Here is an 18,054-nt window from a genome sequence, read left to right on the forward strand (position 1 = left end):
AGAAGGAAATGACAACCTACTCCAGTATTCTTGCCTGGAGAATTCCATGGACAGAGCAGCCTGGTGGGCCACAGTTCATGGGGTCGTAAAGAGTTGGATACAACTGAGTGAATAACACTTTCACTTCACTTTCAGACATTCCTCATGAAATATACCCAAGGATTTTAAGTCAGATCAAGTGAATGTCTAATAGGAGGATTTCTTAGGCAAACAAAGATTTTAAATCTCACAAAGGTTGAAATCTGCCTTTGTGAGTTGACTCTTTGTGAACTGTGGGCTGATGACCCATCTGTGCACACACCCAGAAGAGCTGACCTCTCTTTTCATCCCTTCTGGGAGGAGGGTATCCATGAGAAAAACCCCATCATGTCAAGCCAGGCAACTTGGGCTTTTCTAATGAGAAGCATCCCTCTAGTCTGCAAAGACTGACTGATCAAAGTTTCCTCTGGACCAAGAACAGCAAGCACCCTGCCACTAGCCTGGCATCAAACATGAATCCAACAAGAACTTCATTCCATCATGCCCCATATTCTTGCCTCACAAAGAATCCTAAAAAGCTGATGGGTGAGATGTCCCCTTTCTACAGATGGCTCTTAGATCTCCACTGTGCTTCTAGTCCTGGCAGTTGTAACTCTATAGAGGAGTCTCTGCTAAAAGCCTGGATGGCCAGACTAGATGGGAAATGAGAAACTCCAGCAGGTATGGAAGGATGAAGTTTTCTTAGCCTTTGGATCTAAACCTATGGTCATTCTGGCTGCAGGACTCTGCTCTGAATGGTTCTGTTGTGTGGCCTCAAGGACACATCAGGAGTGATCAAACATGTCTACCAATGAGCTCTTCAAAAAAGGGTGCTGTGATGTCTTATTGGCCAGAACTTCCAAAGATAGGGACTCCTGATATTGAAACAGAGGAATGGAAAGGGAAGGGCAGAGGTGTCTGTGGGTTAAGAAAGAATGAAAAGTTTCAGCTTAGGAACCTGAGAGTTCTCATATTCTCTTGAGTATAAAGGAAAGAAAGTAAACAAAAATCAAAAGAACCCCAAAATAAGAAAAAAGGTAGAGGTTACAGCTTCCTGGGAACACTAGGTTAGTTGTTTGGGGAGCCCCTTCTCTCAGTAACAGTCTGATATTCAAGTTGGTTTTTATTCTAAATGATTTGTTGGTAATACTTTTGGATATATGAAGTATATTGTATCTCAGTTTGAAATTTATAGTATCTGGGAAACAGACCTTATAAATAAAAGGACGTAACATTAGGGAAATCACAGAAAACTAGTCAAACTCATCACATGGACAACAGCCTTGTCTAGCTCAATGAAACCACAAGCCATGTCGTGCAGAGCCACCCAAGATGGACAGGTCATGGTGGAGAGTTCTGACAAAACGTGGTCCACTGGAGAAGGGAATGGAAAACCACTTCAGTATTCCTGCCTTGAGAACCCCATGAGCAGTATGAAAGGAAAAATGATAGGACACCAAAAGATGAACTCCCCAGGTCAGTAAGTGCCCAATATGCTACTGGAGAACAGTGGAGAAATAACTCCAGAAAGAATGAAGAGACAAAGCCAAAGCAAAAACAACATCCAGTGCGGATGTGACTGGTGATGGAAGCAAGGTCCAATGCTGTAAAGAACAATATTGCATAGGAACCTGGGATGTTAGGTCCATGAATCAAGGTAAATTGGAAGTGGTTAAACAGGAGATGGGAAGACTGAACATCGACATTTTAGGAATCAGTGAACTAAAATGGACTGGAATGGGTGAATTTAACACAGACACCATCATGTCTACTACTGTGGGCAAGAATCCCTTAGAAGAAATGGAGTAGCCATCACAGTCAACAAGAGTCCAAAATGCAGTATTTGGATAAATCTCAAAACGACAGAATCATCTCTGTTCATTTCCAACGCAAACCATTCAATATCACAGTAATCCAAGTCTATGCCCCGACAAGTAATGCTGAAGAAGCTGAAGTTACACAATTCTATGACGACCTATAAGACCTTCCAGAACTAACATCCAAAAAAAATGTCCTTTTCATTACAGGGGACTGGATTGCAAAAGTAGGAAGCCAAGAGATACCTGGAGTAACAGGCAAATTTGGCCTTAGAGTACAAAATGAAGCAGGGCAAAGCCTAACAGAGTTTTACCAAGAGAACATACTGGTCATCACAAATACCCTCTTCCAATAACACAAAAGAAGACTCTACACATGGACATCACCAGATGGTCAATACCAAAATCAGATTGATTATATTCTTTGCAGCCAAAGATGGAGAAGCTCTATACAATCAGCAAAAACAAGACCAGGAGCTGACTATGGCTCAGCTCAAATTCTTTATTGCCAAATTCAGACTTATATTGAAGAAAGTAGGGAAAACCACTAGACCATTCCTGTATGACCTAAATCAAATCCCTAATGATTATACAGTGGAAGTGAGAAATAGATTCAAGGAATTAGATCTGATAGACAGAGTACCTAAAGAACTATGGATAAAGGTTTGTGACACTGTACAGGAGGCAGGGATCAAGACCGTCCCCAAGAAAAATAAATGCAACAAGCAAAATGGTTGTCAGAGGAGGGCTTACAAGTAGCTGTGAAAAGAAGAGAAGTGAAAGGCAAAGGAGAAAACGTAAGATATACTCATTTGAATGCAGAGTTCCAAAGAATAGCAGGAGAGATGAGAAACCCTTCTTCAGTGATCAATGAAAAGAAATAAAGGAAAACAATAGAATGGGAAAGCATAGAGATCTCTTCAAGAAAATTAGAGATACCAAGGGAACATTTCATGCAAAGATGGGCACAATAAAGGACAGAAACGGTATGGACCTAATAGAAGCAGAAGATATTAAGAAGAGGTGGCAAGAATACACAGAAGAACTGTACAAAAAAGATCTTAATGACCCAGATAACCATGATGGTGTGATCACTGACCTAGAGCCAGACATCCTGAAGTGTGAAGTCAAGTGGGCCTTAGGAAGCGTCACTATGAACAAAGCTAGTGGAGGTGATGGAATTCCAGTTGAGCTACTTCAAATCATAAAAGATGATGCTGTGAAAATGCTGCACTCAATATGCCAGCAAATTTGGAAAACTCAGCAGTGGCCACAGGACTGGGAAAGGTCAGTTTTCATTCCAATCCCAAAGAAAAGCACTGCCAAAGAAGGTTCAAATTACCATACAATTGCACTCATTTCACATGCCAACAAGATTTTGCTCAAAATCCTTCAAGCTAGGCTTCAGCAGTACGTGAATGAAGAAGTTCCAGATGTACAAGCTAGATTGAAAAGGCAAAGGAACCAGAGATCAAATTGCCAACATAGGCTGGATCATAGAAAAAGCAAGGAAATTCCAAAAAAAATCTGCTTCACTGACTATACTAAAGCCTTTGACTGAGTGGATCATGACAAACCATGCAATATTCTTAAAGAGATGGGAATACCAGACCACCTTACCCACTTCCTGAGAAATCCATATGCAAGTCAAGAAGCATCAGTTAGAATTGGACATGGAACAACAGACTGGTTCCAAATCAGGAAAGGAGTATGTCAAGGCTGTATATTGTCACCCTTCTTATTTAACTTATATGCAGAGTACATCATGCAAAATGCACAAGCTGGAATCAAGATTGCCAGGAGAAACATCAATAACCTCAGATATGCAGATGACACCACCCTTACGGCAGAAAGCAAAGAAGAACTAAAGAGCCTCTTGATGAAAGTGAAAGAGAAGAGTGAAAAAGTTGGCTTAAAGTTCAACATACAGAAAACTAAGATCATGGCATCCAGTCTCATCACTTCATGGCAAATAGATGGGGAGACAATGAAAACAGTGACAGACTTTATCTTGGTGGCTCCAAAATCACTGCAGATGGTGACTGTAGCCATGAAATTATGACGCTTGTTCCTTGGAAGGAAAGTTATGACCAACCTATAGAGCATATTAAAAAGCAGAGACATTACTTTGCTAACAAAGGTCCATCTAATCAAAGCTATGGTTTTCCCAGTGGTCATGTAAGGATGTGAGAGTTGACCATAAAGAAAGCTGAGCGCCAAAGAATTGATGCTTTTGAACTGCGATGTTTGAGAAGACTCTTGAGAGTCCCTTGGACTGCAAGGAGATCCAACCAGTCAATCCTAAAGGAAATCAGTCCTGAATATTCATTGGAAGGACTGATGCTGAAGCTGAACCTCCAGTACTTTGGCCACCTGATGCAAAAAAACTGACTTACTGGAAAAGACCCTCATGCTGGGAAACATTGAAGATGGTAGGAGAAGGGGACGACAGAGGATGAGATGGTTGGATGACATCACCTACTCGTAGACATGAATTTGAGTAAGCTCCAAGAGTTGGTGATGGACAGGGAAACCTGGCATGCTGCAGTCCATGAGGTTGCAAAGATTTGAACACAACTGAGTGACTGAACTGAACTGAATGTTAGGGAAAAGACATTTAAAACATTAAAGAAAACACTAGGGAAGACTCTATAGTCTCCCAAAAACTCAAAGAGTTTTTGATGGAAAATAACACACCAGGAGGAGCTGACCCCAGCAGATTGCCATCATAGAAGTATCAGGCTCCCACCCCACTGTTTCCCCAGTAGACTACCAAAGCAGCATGAAGTCAATCCAAGGGAGATTGGCCTTTGCCCCATGAATTACTCCCATGTAAAATGTTTATATATTCATTCTGAGTCATCTACCTTATCAGCCTCAGACCCTCAGTGTAAGTGAAGGGAGTCCTCAACCACAGTTAGCATGTGGATTCTTCAGTTCAGTTCAGTTCATTCGCTCAGTCGTGCCTGACTCTTTGCGAACCCAGGGACCACTGCATGCCAGGCTTCCCTGTCCATCAACTCCCGGAGCTTACTCTAACTTATGTCCATTGAGTCGGTTATGCCATCCAACCATCTCAACCTTTGTTGTCCCCTTCTCCTCCCACCTTCAATCTTTCCCAGCAACAGGGTCTTTTCCAATGAGTCAGTTATTCGCATCTGGTGGCCAAAGTATTGGAGTTTCAGCTTCAACATCAGTCCTTCCAATGAATATTCAGGACTGATTTCCTTTAGGATTGACTGGTTTGATCTCCTGCGGTCCAAGGGTCTCTCAAGTGTCTTCTCCAACACCACAGTTCAAAAGCATCAATTCTTCACCGCTCAGCTTTCTTTATAGTCCAACTCTCACTTGACTACTGGAAAAACCATAGCTTTGATTAGACGGACCCTTTGTTGGCAAAGTAATGTCTCTGTTTTTTAATATGCTGTCTAGGTTGGTCATAGCTTTTCTTCCAAGGAGCAAGAGTCTTTTAATTTCATGGGTGCAGTCAAAATCATCTGCAGTGATTTTGGAGCCCAAAAAGATAGTCTCTCACTGTTTCCAGTGGGTTTTGATTATAGAACTTACACAGGACTGGGAAACAGACTCTTGGAGGGCACAAACAAAATCTTACGCATACCAGGGTCCAGAAGAAAGGAGCAGTGACCCACAAGAGACTAACCCAGACTTGCCTGTGAGTGTACAGGAGTCCCCAGCAGAGGTGTGGGTCAGCAGTGACCTACTGCAAGGTCGTGGGCACTGAGTGTGGCAGTGCGTCCAGGGGACCTCTTGAAAGAGGTAGCCATCACCTTCATTACCTCCACCACAGTTTAGCCTCAGGGCAAACAGGTCAAATAACCGGCAGGGAACACAGCCCTGCCCAACAATAGAAAATTCGATTAAAGATTTACTGAGCATCAGTTCATGTTCATGCTCAGTAAATCTTTAATCTAATTTTCTGTTGATGGGCAGGGCTATGTTCCTGCCCTGTTGTTTGACCTGTTTGCCCTGAGGCCAAACTGTGGTGGAGGTAATGAAGATAATGGCAACCTCCTTCAAAATGTCCCACACAGGCATGGACTCAGTATGGCTCCACCCATCAGAACAAGACCCAGTCTCTCCCATCAGGAAGCTTCCATAAGCCTCTTATCCTTATCTTCAGAGAGCAAACAGAATGAAAACCACATTCACAGAAAACTAATCAAACTGATCACATGGACCACAGCCTTGTCTAACTCAATGAAACCATGTGGGTTCTAGTCTCAAACAAATCTCAGTGTGGACCTCAGCTCTACCACTAATGAGCCTAGGGGTACCAGGCAAGTTCATACACCTCCAAACTTAGATTTCCTCATATAGTTTGATAATGCTCATCTTTAACACATCTTTTGGAGTCATTGTAAGACTTAATGAGATAATGGGAATAAAGCATATGGAGGCCATGGTGCCTGGAGGAGATGCAACCTAAGATGCCATAGAAAGAAAGGGGGCTATAGGAAGTGCTGGATGGAACTGAACCACAGACAAGAGGTCAAGTGAGAAACACTATCCCCAAATGGCAAGAGGAATTTGAAATCACTTACAGATAGATTGGCTGAAAATGTTCTTGGTACCAACCTTGAGAGATGAACTCTGAATTTATGTCTTAATCATCTTTTGCAGATGGATTACCAAAATTTAGCCAGAAGAAAGGCTAAGCATATCTTTCTCAAACTGAAAAGAATATTTGAACTAAGCTAGACTTTAGACTTATATCTAGCAGTATTTTCTCCCACTCAAATACCTACATCTGTTGTTCCCGTTTTCAACACTAGATGGAATATTTAAAGGCTGATATATTCCCATATTTATTTCACATGACTAAGAATGGTATTTGGAAATGACTAAATATTTTTTAAACTTACTGTTAAGTGGCTCCCATGTGTCTACAAAACACCTGCATCCCACACTGGGAGGAAAGAAAGAGAAGGAGCAGACTCCCATTTTAAAGAAAGAAAAGAAAATCTAAATGGGTAGACAAACTATCCAAAAAATCTGGAAGGATGAATGTGGCCTTTTACAAAGAAAAGCAACAATAACGTACTGTTTTAAAACAGAGAAAATATCTCTTTAAAAATCTAGCTTTTAAAAAAGGTCAGAGAAGTTTACGTTTACTCAAGTGTAAATGTCAATTGGAATAAGTGATACCTGTGAGAAAATGGGGAGACCACTGACCTTTTATCCAAAAGAAGGCTAGAAATGATGTCCAAGAAGAGTGAAGGGAGGGATAAAAAATGTGTAAGGAGTTTGAACAAGGGAAAGAAGACAGAATGAAGGAAGATCCAATTAACTGAACCTGCTAGTTGCACACACAGAATGCTTTCAGCTGCAAAGCCATACCAATCTGGTTAAATTTTAAAAGGGGATAAATTAGGCTATTGACTAATCAACTTGCAGGAGAGTTTCTAACCAAGTCTCAATGTGATCCCAGACTCTCACCGTTTCTTTTTTTTTAACCTCAGAAGTGGGGTTGACTTTTCAAACATATTTTTCCCTAGTAGAGCCAGAACATTCATGTTTACATGAGAAGAATCTGCTCACTGGATAACTTAAAATCACAGAACTTTGTCTTCTCTTAATTGGTCTCTCCTGAACTATGTGCACATCCTAGAGTCAATCACTGTGACTATGGGGCTGCTCAGTCACTCAGCCGTGTCGGATTTTTTGCAACCTCATGGACTGTAGCCCGCCAGGCTCTTCTGCCCATGGAATTTTCCAGGTAAGAATTCTGGAGTAGGTTTGTCATTTCTTACTCCAGGGGATATTCCTGACCCATGGATTGAACCTGCATTTCTTGCATCTCCTACATTGGCAAGTAGATTCCTTACCACTAGCGCCACCTTGGAAGCCCTAACCATGTGAGTAGGATATGTTGATTGGCCTATGCCCTTCAGAAACTGTCCTTCAAGCCCCGAGTTATACCCATCCCACCCAAACCATTTGGCTTAGAATATTGTATCATATAATAAGAAAAGAACTGGAAAAATGTATATAAGAAAGCAACAGATTTTCTCTGCATATAATGACTGAGTTTCTATTTTTTTAGGTTTTCAATCCTCTTCTTTTCTATAACAAATATCTTCTTATCACCTCAACCCTGGAATAAAAAACATCTTTATTTTTATGTAAAATTAAAAATAATTATAAATAATTAGTTCTAAATAAAAAGCATTTAGTTCTGAATTACTTGTTTCCAACCAAACTGCAGATGCTGATTGCAGCCATGAAATTGCTGCTGCTGCTGCTGCTGCTAAGTCACGTCAGTCGTGTCCAATTCGGTGTGAGACACTTACTCCTTGGAAGGAAAATTATGATCAACCTTGATAGTATATTAAAAAGCAGAGACATTACTTTGCCAACAAAGGTCCGTCTAGTCAAGGTTATGGTTTTTCCCGTGGTCATGTATGGATGTGAGAGTTGGACTGTGAAGAAAGCTGATCGCGGAAGAATTGATGCTTTTGAACTGTGGTGTTGGAGAAGACTCTTGAGAGTCCCTTGGACTGCAAGGAGATCCAACCAGTCCATTCTAAAGGAGATCAATCCTGGGTGTTCATTGGAAGGACTGATGCTAAAGCTGAAACTGCAATACTTTGGCCACCTCATGCGACGAGTTGACTCACTGGAAAAGACTCTGATGCTAGGAAGGGTTGGGGGCGGGAGGAGAAGGGGACGACCGAGAATGAGATGGCTGGATGGCATCACCGACTCTGTGGACATGAGTTTGAGTGAACTCCGGGATTTGGTGATGGACAGGGAGGCCTGGCATGCTGTGATTCCTGGGGTCGCGGAGAGTCGGACACGACTGAGCGACTGAACTGAACTGAACCAAACATAAGTCAAACAATGTACACTGCTGTGATGGACTGGAACACAGCCTTCCATGAAGAAGCAAAAAACAGGTATTTAACATAAATTTGAAAACAAGCCTCATACATGTGATTAAGCTACCCTTCCTTCAAAAGTCTGAAATGAATTAACTTGCCCTCCTTAAGAAAATGACATTCAGGCATCTTTGTGAACCTCACAAACTTATCACAAGCCATATTTATCATTTAAAGAAACTGTGGCTGGGCTTTCCTGGTGATGCAGTGGGTAAGAGTCCTCCTACCAGTGCAGGGGACACAGGTTAGATCCCTGGTCCAGGAAGATTTCACATGCCACAGAAAGCTAGGTCCGTGCACCACAACTGCTGAGCCCACACTCTAGAATCCACAGGCCACAACTACCGAGCCTGTGTGCTGCAACTACTGAAACCCACGTGTCTAAAGCCTATGCACTGCAACAAGAGAAGCCACCTCAATGTGAGGCCAGAGCCCCACAAACAGTAGCCCCCATGACCCACAATTAGAGAAAGCTCATGCAAAAAAAAAAAGCAATGAAGACCCAGTACAGCCAAAAAATTAAAAATAAATAAAATGTCAAAAAGAGAAAAGCACCACAAAATCAACTTAGGTGAAAACACTTATTTTATTAAAACTAATGGAAAAAACTTTATTTTTTTTAAATAGTCAATATCACTAACCTAGGGCTTCCCTGGTGGCTCAGCAGTAAAGAATCTACCTGCAATGCAGGAGATACAGGAGATGCAGGCTCAATCCCTGGGTCAGGAAAATCCCCTGGAGGAAGGCATGGCAACCCACTCCAGTATTCTTGTCTGGAGTATCTCATGGACACAGGAGCCTGGCAGGTTACAGTTCATGAGATTGCAGAATCGAATACTACTGGAACAACTTATGACACACACGTCACTAATCTAGACTACTTTATAAAGCTGTTCATAATCAAACTCTTAGATGCCTTGTTTTCAACCTTTTCTCTTAACACTCTGTGCTCACATCATACTTTCCATACATCTTTACAACATCTTTACCAGACTTCTCACCATTTCCTCCAAATAATCATAACTGTTACATATTTATATTTTTGTATTGACTATTTTCTTTAATTTTCTTTTACCCCTACTATTTGTTTATTACTTATACCTCTTTATAATATTTTTAGTTACTGCTGCAGGATTTATGTCTAGCTTTAAATATTATATATTAATTCACATAGAATGAGACTCTTACAACAACCTATTTCCAACTTCTCCCTCACATTCTTTGTGATGTTGTTGTTATACATTTTATTTTTAGATACATTACATTTCAAAATACATTATTATCATATTTACTTTAGACAGTTATTTTTTAGAGTGAATAAGAAAATTTATATTTACCTTCATTTTTACTGTTTTCATCTTTTCAAGTTTCTGTCTGGTAACATATCACTTATCCTGAATATTTTTTTAACATCTTTTGTAGCAGAGGTCTACTAGTGATAAATTCTTTCAGATGTTGAGTATTTGGGGGAAAAATGTATTTTACCTTCAATCTTGAAAGATATTTTCACTTGAGATTTCTGAGCTTCCTAGATCTTTAGTTTGGTACCTTTAATTATTTTGCAAATATTCTCAGTCTTATATTTTCAAATATTTCTCTTCTCTCTCTGTATTTTCCAATTATACAAATGTCAAAACATTTGATGTTCTTTCATAGCTTTTAGATATTGTTACTTTTTTCTCACTGTGCTACAATTTGAGTAATTCCTATTGACCTATCTTCAAGGTCATTATTTCCTCAGCTGGGTCAAGTCTACTGAGCCCATCAAAAGAATTCTTTATTTCTGGTGTGTGTGTGTGTGTGTGTGTGTGTGTGGCACTTCCATGAGACTCTTTCTTATAGTTTTGACCTCTCCACTGAAATTTCCTATCTGTTCGTATACACTGTCTACCTTTACCATTAGATCCTTTAACATTAACTATAATTGTTTTAAAGTTCCTGAATGATTGTTCTAACATCTTAATCATGTTTGAGTCTGACTCTGTTGATTGTTTTTTCTCTCAATAATGGGTTTTTTAATTGCTATCAAGAATGATTAAGTATTAAAATTAATCATAATTATTTACTGAATGTCAGATATTTTACATAGAGCAATGAGATTAATAGTACTCATGCTCGGAAACAGGCATGCCACTTCTTTGGTCAGGTCATCAGTGTCAGGGATTGAATTAATCTAGCAAATGTAAATCAGGAGAGGCTAGAAATGTGCTCATGCACTTAGGCCTGATCTTTTGCACCTCCTTTTCATCTAGCAATAATGGCTCCTCAGCTATTCCTGAGGGTTACACAATGCTGCCCTTTCACAGCAGTTTAAGTCTTCTGCTCTGTAGGACATATGGTTACGGGAAGCAGGATTTTGTACCTTTCTCACAGGGGCTAATCTCCTCCTCCATATCTGCCTTAGTGAGAATGGATTTCTCTAGTCTCTTGCCCTGACCCCAGATTTTCTTGTGAACACCTGGTGAAGATTTATAGACGAGAGCCTGAGAAGGGTCCAAACTCCTCTTGTATGAGGAAATCCACAACTTCTCTTATTTCATGCCAGCCCATATTCAGGTAAATGCTCATAAAATGTTAATTGAATTCTTCTCATTCATCTGTATGGCAGCATCCTCTCTTGTTTTCTGTCACAGAAAATGTCACAGTCCACTGGTCCAATTTCTCCTTGGAGAAATCTCTTCCATTACAGAATTTGCTTGCTCTGTGACCTCAGTTCTCAAATAGGTCAAAAAACAAGCTCTGATTTTGTAGTTAGCTGAATTTTTCTCAGTCTTAGAATGGGGGTGATGTTCTTTCCAACTTTTTACCCTAAGTGGAAGTGAAACCTCTCTATACTTTTGTACACTAGTAATAATAACAGCTAATGTTTATTACATACATATTACATGCCTGGCATAGTGCTACGGGACACATGGAATCGCTCATTTAATCTCACCATTGGACTTCCCTGGTGGTCCAGTGGTTAAGCATCCACCTGCCAATACAGGGGATATGGGTTCGATCCCTGGTGTGGGAAGATTCCACATGCCATGAGGCAAACAAGCCCATGTCCACAACTATTGAGCCTGCACACCACAACTACAGGCTCATGTGCAGCAACTACTGAGCCCACAGGGTGTAAATACCAAAGCCCACATACCCTAAAGCCTGTGCTCTGCAACAAGAAAAGCCACTACAATGAGAAGCTAGCACAAACCGCAACTAGAGACTAGCCCCAGTTCACCGCAACTAGAGAAAACCATGTGCAGCAACGAAGACTCAACACAGCCATAAATAAATAAATAAATAATTGATTTTTTAAAATGCTCACCATGATTACATCCATTTCCTAAGGTGGGAAATCAAGACAGAGCAATTAGCTAGCTTCTTTGCCCAAGGTCTCACAGCTGCTAAGTGGTAGAAACTTAACACAAGCACAGGCAGCGTGACTCAAGAGCAGAGCTCTGTGACAGGCTAGAGAGGTGGGATGGGGTGGGAGGAAGGTTCAAGAGAGAGGGGACATGTGTACGGCTCTGACTGTTTCATGTTGATATATGGCAGAAACCAATACAACATTGTAAGCAATTATCCTCCAATTAAAAATAAATAAAAATTTTTAAAAAAGAGCAGTGCTATGATTCTATCATGTTGCCTCTGCCCTATGAGCCCCTTGAAGACAGGAACAAGCCCTTATTCTTGTGCTCATCTTTCCAGCATGCATCGCAGTGCCTCAATTCAAAGGAGGCAGTCAGTCCATGTTTGTTGAAGGAAGGAATTAACTGCCTTTCTTCTTCCCCTGAAAGTCAAAGTGAGGTTTGAAAGCAGTGACCTGGGGATGGGCTCACCTGGTCTTGTTGTCTGCCCACCTTCCTGTCTCACACGCAGGAACTATATGTCATAATACATGATGAGAAAAAGTCTCTAGTACCTCGAACAATCTCCTCCCCATGCTGAACAAGTCAGTTCATGACAAGAAAGCAATGATTAATAGCTTATCTGCCAAGTGATGCTTGCTTGATTAAGAGGAAATATGGTCCATATTTCATGTAAGTTTCCCTAAACTTCAAACACATAGACTCAAAGTTTAGACTCTGCTCTATCAAGCTATGGTTTCAGACTGTGTGTCTTTACCCTCCCCTCGTCTCAACTAAGCAATGAAAACTTAAAGGTCAGAATCTATAAACTGTACTTCTCTGTATCCCACATAGTGCCTAGCACAAAGCTCTGCAAGTACCTGTTGAGTGAAGGAATAAAAAAGATTAATTTCAACTGCTCCAGTGTTGCAGTCCAAACAAACCATGGCAGAGTGACGTTCTTCCACTAAATGCTGGAAATTTTTAGGATATATATAATTCAAAGGCTTGGCACCAAACAGTTCCAGGGGTAAATCACTTTTATCCAAGATGGGTGAATGTCAGTTCTAAATCTTTGTACTCGATATTCTCCTTCTGATTCTTCATTCTGAAAGGCCACTGGACTTGAGAAATATATCATCTGGGTGCTTGCAGAAGTTTTTACATTTATTAATATCTTAAAAAATAGTAGAGATAATGATATCTTATATGCTCACTTGTGAAAACTGAACAAGTTGACAAATGCAAAAGCACCTCAGAAAGTATAAATTACTATACAAATGTCTGTATTTTTACTACAGTCTTTCCCTTAGGTCAATGCCTTTAATCCCTATGCTTAATAATTGGAATAATAATAATAATGGGCATCCCAGGTAGTTCAGTGGTAAAAAAAAAAATCCACCTGCAAAGCAGGAGACATTCAATCTCTGCATCTAGATGATTCCCTGGAGAAGGAAATGGCAATGCACTCCAGTATTCTTGCCTAGGAAATCCCATGGACAGGGGAGCCTGAAGGGCTACAGTCCATGGGGTTGCAAAAGAGTTGGACACAACTTAGCAACTAAACAACAACAATATTAATAATAATAATAACCAATTTTTATTTAAGGCTTATAGGATTTTAGGCTATAATCTATATCAACCCTACAAGTCCTATATGAAAAAAAGTCACTATGTGCTAGGTACTATCATTAGTTCCATTGATACAAAGAAATTCAGAGACTCATTAAGGTTAAAGGGCTGGATTAAGATCACATGGGCTTCCCTGGTGGCTCAACTGGTAAAGAATCTACCTGTAATGTAGGAGACCTGGGTTGGAAAGATCCTCTGGAGAAAGGATTCACATGTGGGTTTCCCTGATAGCTCAGTTGGTCAAGAATTCGCCTGCAATGCAGGAGACCCCGATTGGATTTCTGGATCAGGAAGATCCCCTAGAGAAGGGATAGGCTACCCACTCCAGTATTCTTGGGCTTCCCTTGTGGCTTTGCTGGTAAAGAATCCACCTGCAATGTGGGAGACCTGGGTTCTATCCCTAGGGTGGGAAGATCCCCTGGAGAAGGGAACAGCTACCCACTCCAGTATTCTGGCATAGAGAATTTCATGGACTGTATAGTCCATGGGGCCACAAAGAGTCAGACATGATTGAGCAACTTCCACTTTCACTTAAGATCACATAGTAAGTTACAGAGTTTGAATTCAAACCCAGACAGTATGATTCCAGCATCCCTGCTCTCAAGCATAGCACTGTGCTGTCTTCTAAAGTGAAAGAAGAGATTGTGTTAAGTCTAGTTATGAGAAAGCTAGTGAGATCACAGGACATCTGATGAGTCCAGTCCTTGATCCTCATCCATACACTATCCTCTGATGATCTACTATTCCCTGATTATCTGCTCTAGTTTTACTGCTTACCATCTATATGCTAATAGTATTCAAACCTCTGTCACTCTGGCCTCTAGAACCTTCTATCTACCCAACCACACAGTCATTCATTCAGCAAATACCCATTGAGCACCTATGTGTCAGGCCTGAGCTAGATGTTGGACGGAGCATAAGATGCAACACCTGATCTAATGGAGTTTACATTTTACTGGGTGGAGAAAAACAATGAATAACTATATTCATTCATTAAAAATAAAAACAATGACTTCATACAGTATTGCACCATATAAATGTTTCCAGGGTAATCATCCCAAAAGAGGAAGAATCTGTCAGGAAGCTGACTTGCCTTTTCTATTAGACTGAGAAATCAACAAAGTCATTCACCTCATTTAAATGAAGTCACTAGAGCCAAACAACGCATGTTCAAAGGGAGGAGAATCAGGTCCCATCTTTTGATGGGAAACATGTCAAATATTTTGCTGACAGCCTTTAAAACCATCACACCAGCCATTTTCCCCAACTCTTGGAGGGATATAAACATCTCAGCTCCCATAGTCAAATCTGGCAGGTTTAAGAAACTATGCTCTGACATAAATTATAAATTCAACTACATTTGTTAAGGAATAATTTTAGAATTCCAAGAAGCTGGCCCTGTCTACCCTGCCCAGTGTAACCCATTCCCTTCCCTCTTCACCCCTCTTTCATCATGACACTGCCTTGAATGATTATTTTATATTTCAACCCATATAAACTTAGAACTTTGTCTTTCTGGTTTCCTCATTTGGATCACAGATTCCCAGGGGTATTAAATGTGTAACATAGTTATCATCTGAGTATCTTTCACAGTATTTCAAAAGAAACTATATGCATAGGTCACGGAATAGAGAAAAGAAGAAATGAAATTTTCTCTTTTTTTCTTTCTGAGAATACCTGTTCCTCTAAAACCCACATTAGGATATATGCACTATAAGATACATAAATGCACAAACAGTATGGATCACTATGCAAACTACAATGAAACAGCAGATACTCCAATACCTAAGAAGTCATTAGAGATCACCTAGGGTACAACCATCTTATTTTATCCTGAAGTTTTATAAATCTTGCTTTATTTAATTCACACAATAAATTTATGAGGAAGGCACTATTACATTTCCATTCCTCCCATGAAAACAAATGAAGCTAAGAGAATGATATCCCCAAGTTTACACCAATCAGTAAGTGGGAGTTCAAATCTGGTTCTTCCTCAGTCCAAATCCAAGGACTCTATCAAGGAGGAATTGAGGGTCGAGAGAGAGGAAAAGACTTGCCCAACATAGGGATTTGAGCTTTCTGAGTCCCAGTCCAATGTTCTACTCAGATACACAAGACAAAATTCTTTCCTCCCTAAATTCAAAATTTGAATCAGTTCACCCTCAACCTGAAATTTCAAACCACATGTTTGTCTTCATTTTTTTCCCTCTTGGAGCTGAATTCAAATAAGCAGGAAAGGATGGAAAGGCATAAAAATCATAGAAAGAGGGAGTTCTGTTAATACAACATCTTGCCACATGAAAAGGTCAAATGGTGCTCTGTTTCAGTCTGAATAGGCTGCAATTTGAGCAACCCCAGCCATGAAATATCGGGCAATTTTCTGACCTTTTTAGCTATGACTGCAACTGCTTTGATTCTTGGGACATTCTGTGTCTGTATTTGAAGCTAACTAAAAAAAAAAGAAGAAGAAGGAAGAAAGAAAAAAAGTATTTCTATAGAGATACTCTGCTCTCACGATATAAAATATAACTTCAGGCATGTGTTGTGCACACTGGTTGTTTGTTCTTCACTTTGTGTGATATGCTTTTTTGGCTGCCAAGTATCTGAAAGTCCTTCCTATAACTATGAATGTGCCTTCTTAGGGATCTTGGTGGGAGGCAGGGTCCACCTCTCACCATAAGGCTGAAAAGCAGGACCCTTCCTTTACAGGATAAGTAAGACCCTTACATCTTTCAGCTAGGGGATAAGACATGGGCTTGCCCAACCAGATGTCTCTAACCTAGTCTTTGAGTAAGAACCTAGTGATACAAATAGGCAGGAACAGAGGAGACTGTATTATGGATGTGGGAGCAACAATGGCAGCAGAAGCTTCAAATTTCCAAAGACAACAGAGTCAGGGATAGCATTCTCTGTCCGTTGCCAGTGACAGTACGAGCCATGGCATCCAACACTATACAGAGGGACAGCAGTATCTTCACAGGCTGGTTCTTAGCATGATTTTGACTGTGGATGTGGCTGTTGCTCATTATCCCTTGTTTCTAAACATATTCTGAGCCTGGATCTCCAATCTTCCCAGACATTCTATGAGCAAATCAATATTACTTTAATAAACTCCTTCCCTGTTTAAGTCAACCAGAAACAGTTTCTTTTGCTTGCAACTAAGAACCTTGATACATCAAGGAATAAAATTGAAGAGTAATAAAAAAAAAATACTAGGGATGGGTAGCGGTAGAATTTTTTAAAGAAATTATATTTAAATGTACTTGAAATTTTTCATCCAACTGATTTATGTATAAAGGAGTGAATACATCTGCCTATTATCACATTTTTTTCACAATTTGTAAAACAGGATCAAGATCCAAACTGATTCCCTATCCATATCCAGGTCTCCCTCTAGATAATCTCTTTTTCTGTCAAGCTGTCAAGCCTCATCACTCAGGCTTAAAACTTCACAATTATTTTCATCTCTTTCTTCTCCCTCATATCCGTTAACCAAATACTTTCTATCTTCTTTAGTAGTGACCTCCCAGGTCTCTTCCTGACTTCACACTTCCAATGGACAAATCTAATACTGGGAATTATCAACTTCTACATAAGTGATAATGTTTAAATTTCCCTACGTGTCTCCATTGTGTCCTGTGTCAAACTCATTTTCCCTAAACACTGTTTGTGCCTCATCACTCACAGATCAAAATGCCTGATGGATAACCACTGCTTGCAGGATCAAATGCAAAATGGTCAGCATGACATATGAGATTCCTCATGATCTGATGCTTTCTTACTTTTCCAATTTGACCATGTGCCTCTTTTTCTTACATTAGTGCACACATTTAAATGTACTGTTCCCACTTGAATAAAATTGTTCACAGTAAATTTTATTATCTGTGTAACTGTAGAAAAATATGTTTTTCCTCTACAGAAAACAGAAGCAGGAGAGGCAGTCTGAATCCTCAAGGGAAAAAAAAGATAGATGGACTGGAGCAGTACATATTTGCAACCTATTTAGAAATTTAATATACTGTCCTCAGATAGAGGACATACCAGATATTAAACTGGTAAGAACAGATACTACACTTGATCTTAGTCCAAAGGGCCAAAAAACGATACCATCATGTGTTTCTATCTATCCACCTTAATAGATTTGACCAAGGAACATATTTTGAAACATAAAATACTGATTTTTAAAATTAAATCAAGATATATAATGCACACTTGAATTTAAAAGTACAGCAATTAAAAATTTTTAAAAATCCAAAACAAGTTGCAAGAAGATTTTTTATAGTTAAAATATGATTAATAAAATAACCAATTCTAAAACTATATATCATATATAAAACATTTATTATGTGCAAAACA

General features: G+C 39.8%; 1 pseudogene; it reads right to left on the bottom strand.

The window, feature by feature from the left end:
• Positions 1–17,599: 17,599 nt before the first annotated feature.
• LOC129559684 (U2 spliceosomal RNA) lies at positions 17,600–17,803 on the bottom strand (annotated as a pseudogene).
• Positions 17,804–18,054: the final 251 nt, after the last annotated feature.

Source organism: Moschus berezovskii, chromosome 8, assembly GCF_049115385.1.
Source record: "Moschus berezovskii isolate FMDL1 chromosome 8, NW_MosBer_1.0, whole genome shotgun sequence".
NCBI classification, from domain to species: domain Eukaryota; kingdom Metazoa; phylum Chordata; class Mammalia; order Artiodactyla; family Moschidae; genus Moschus; species Moschus berezovskii.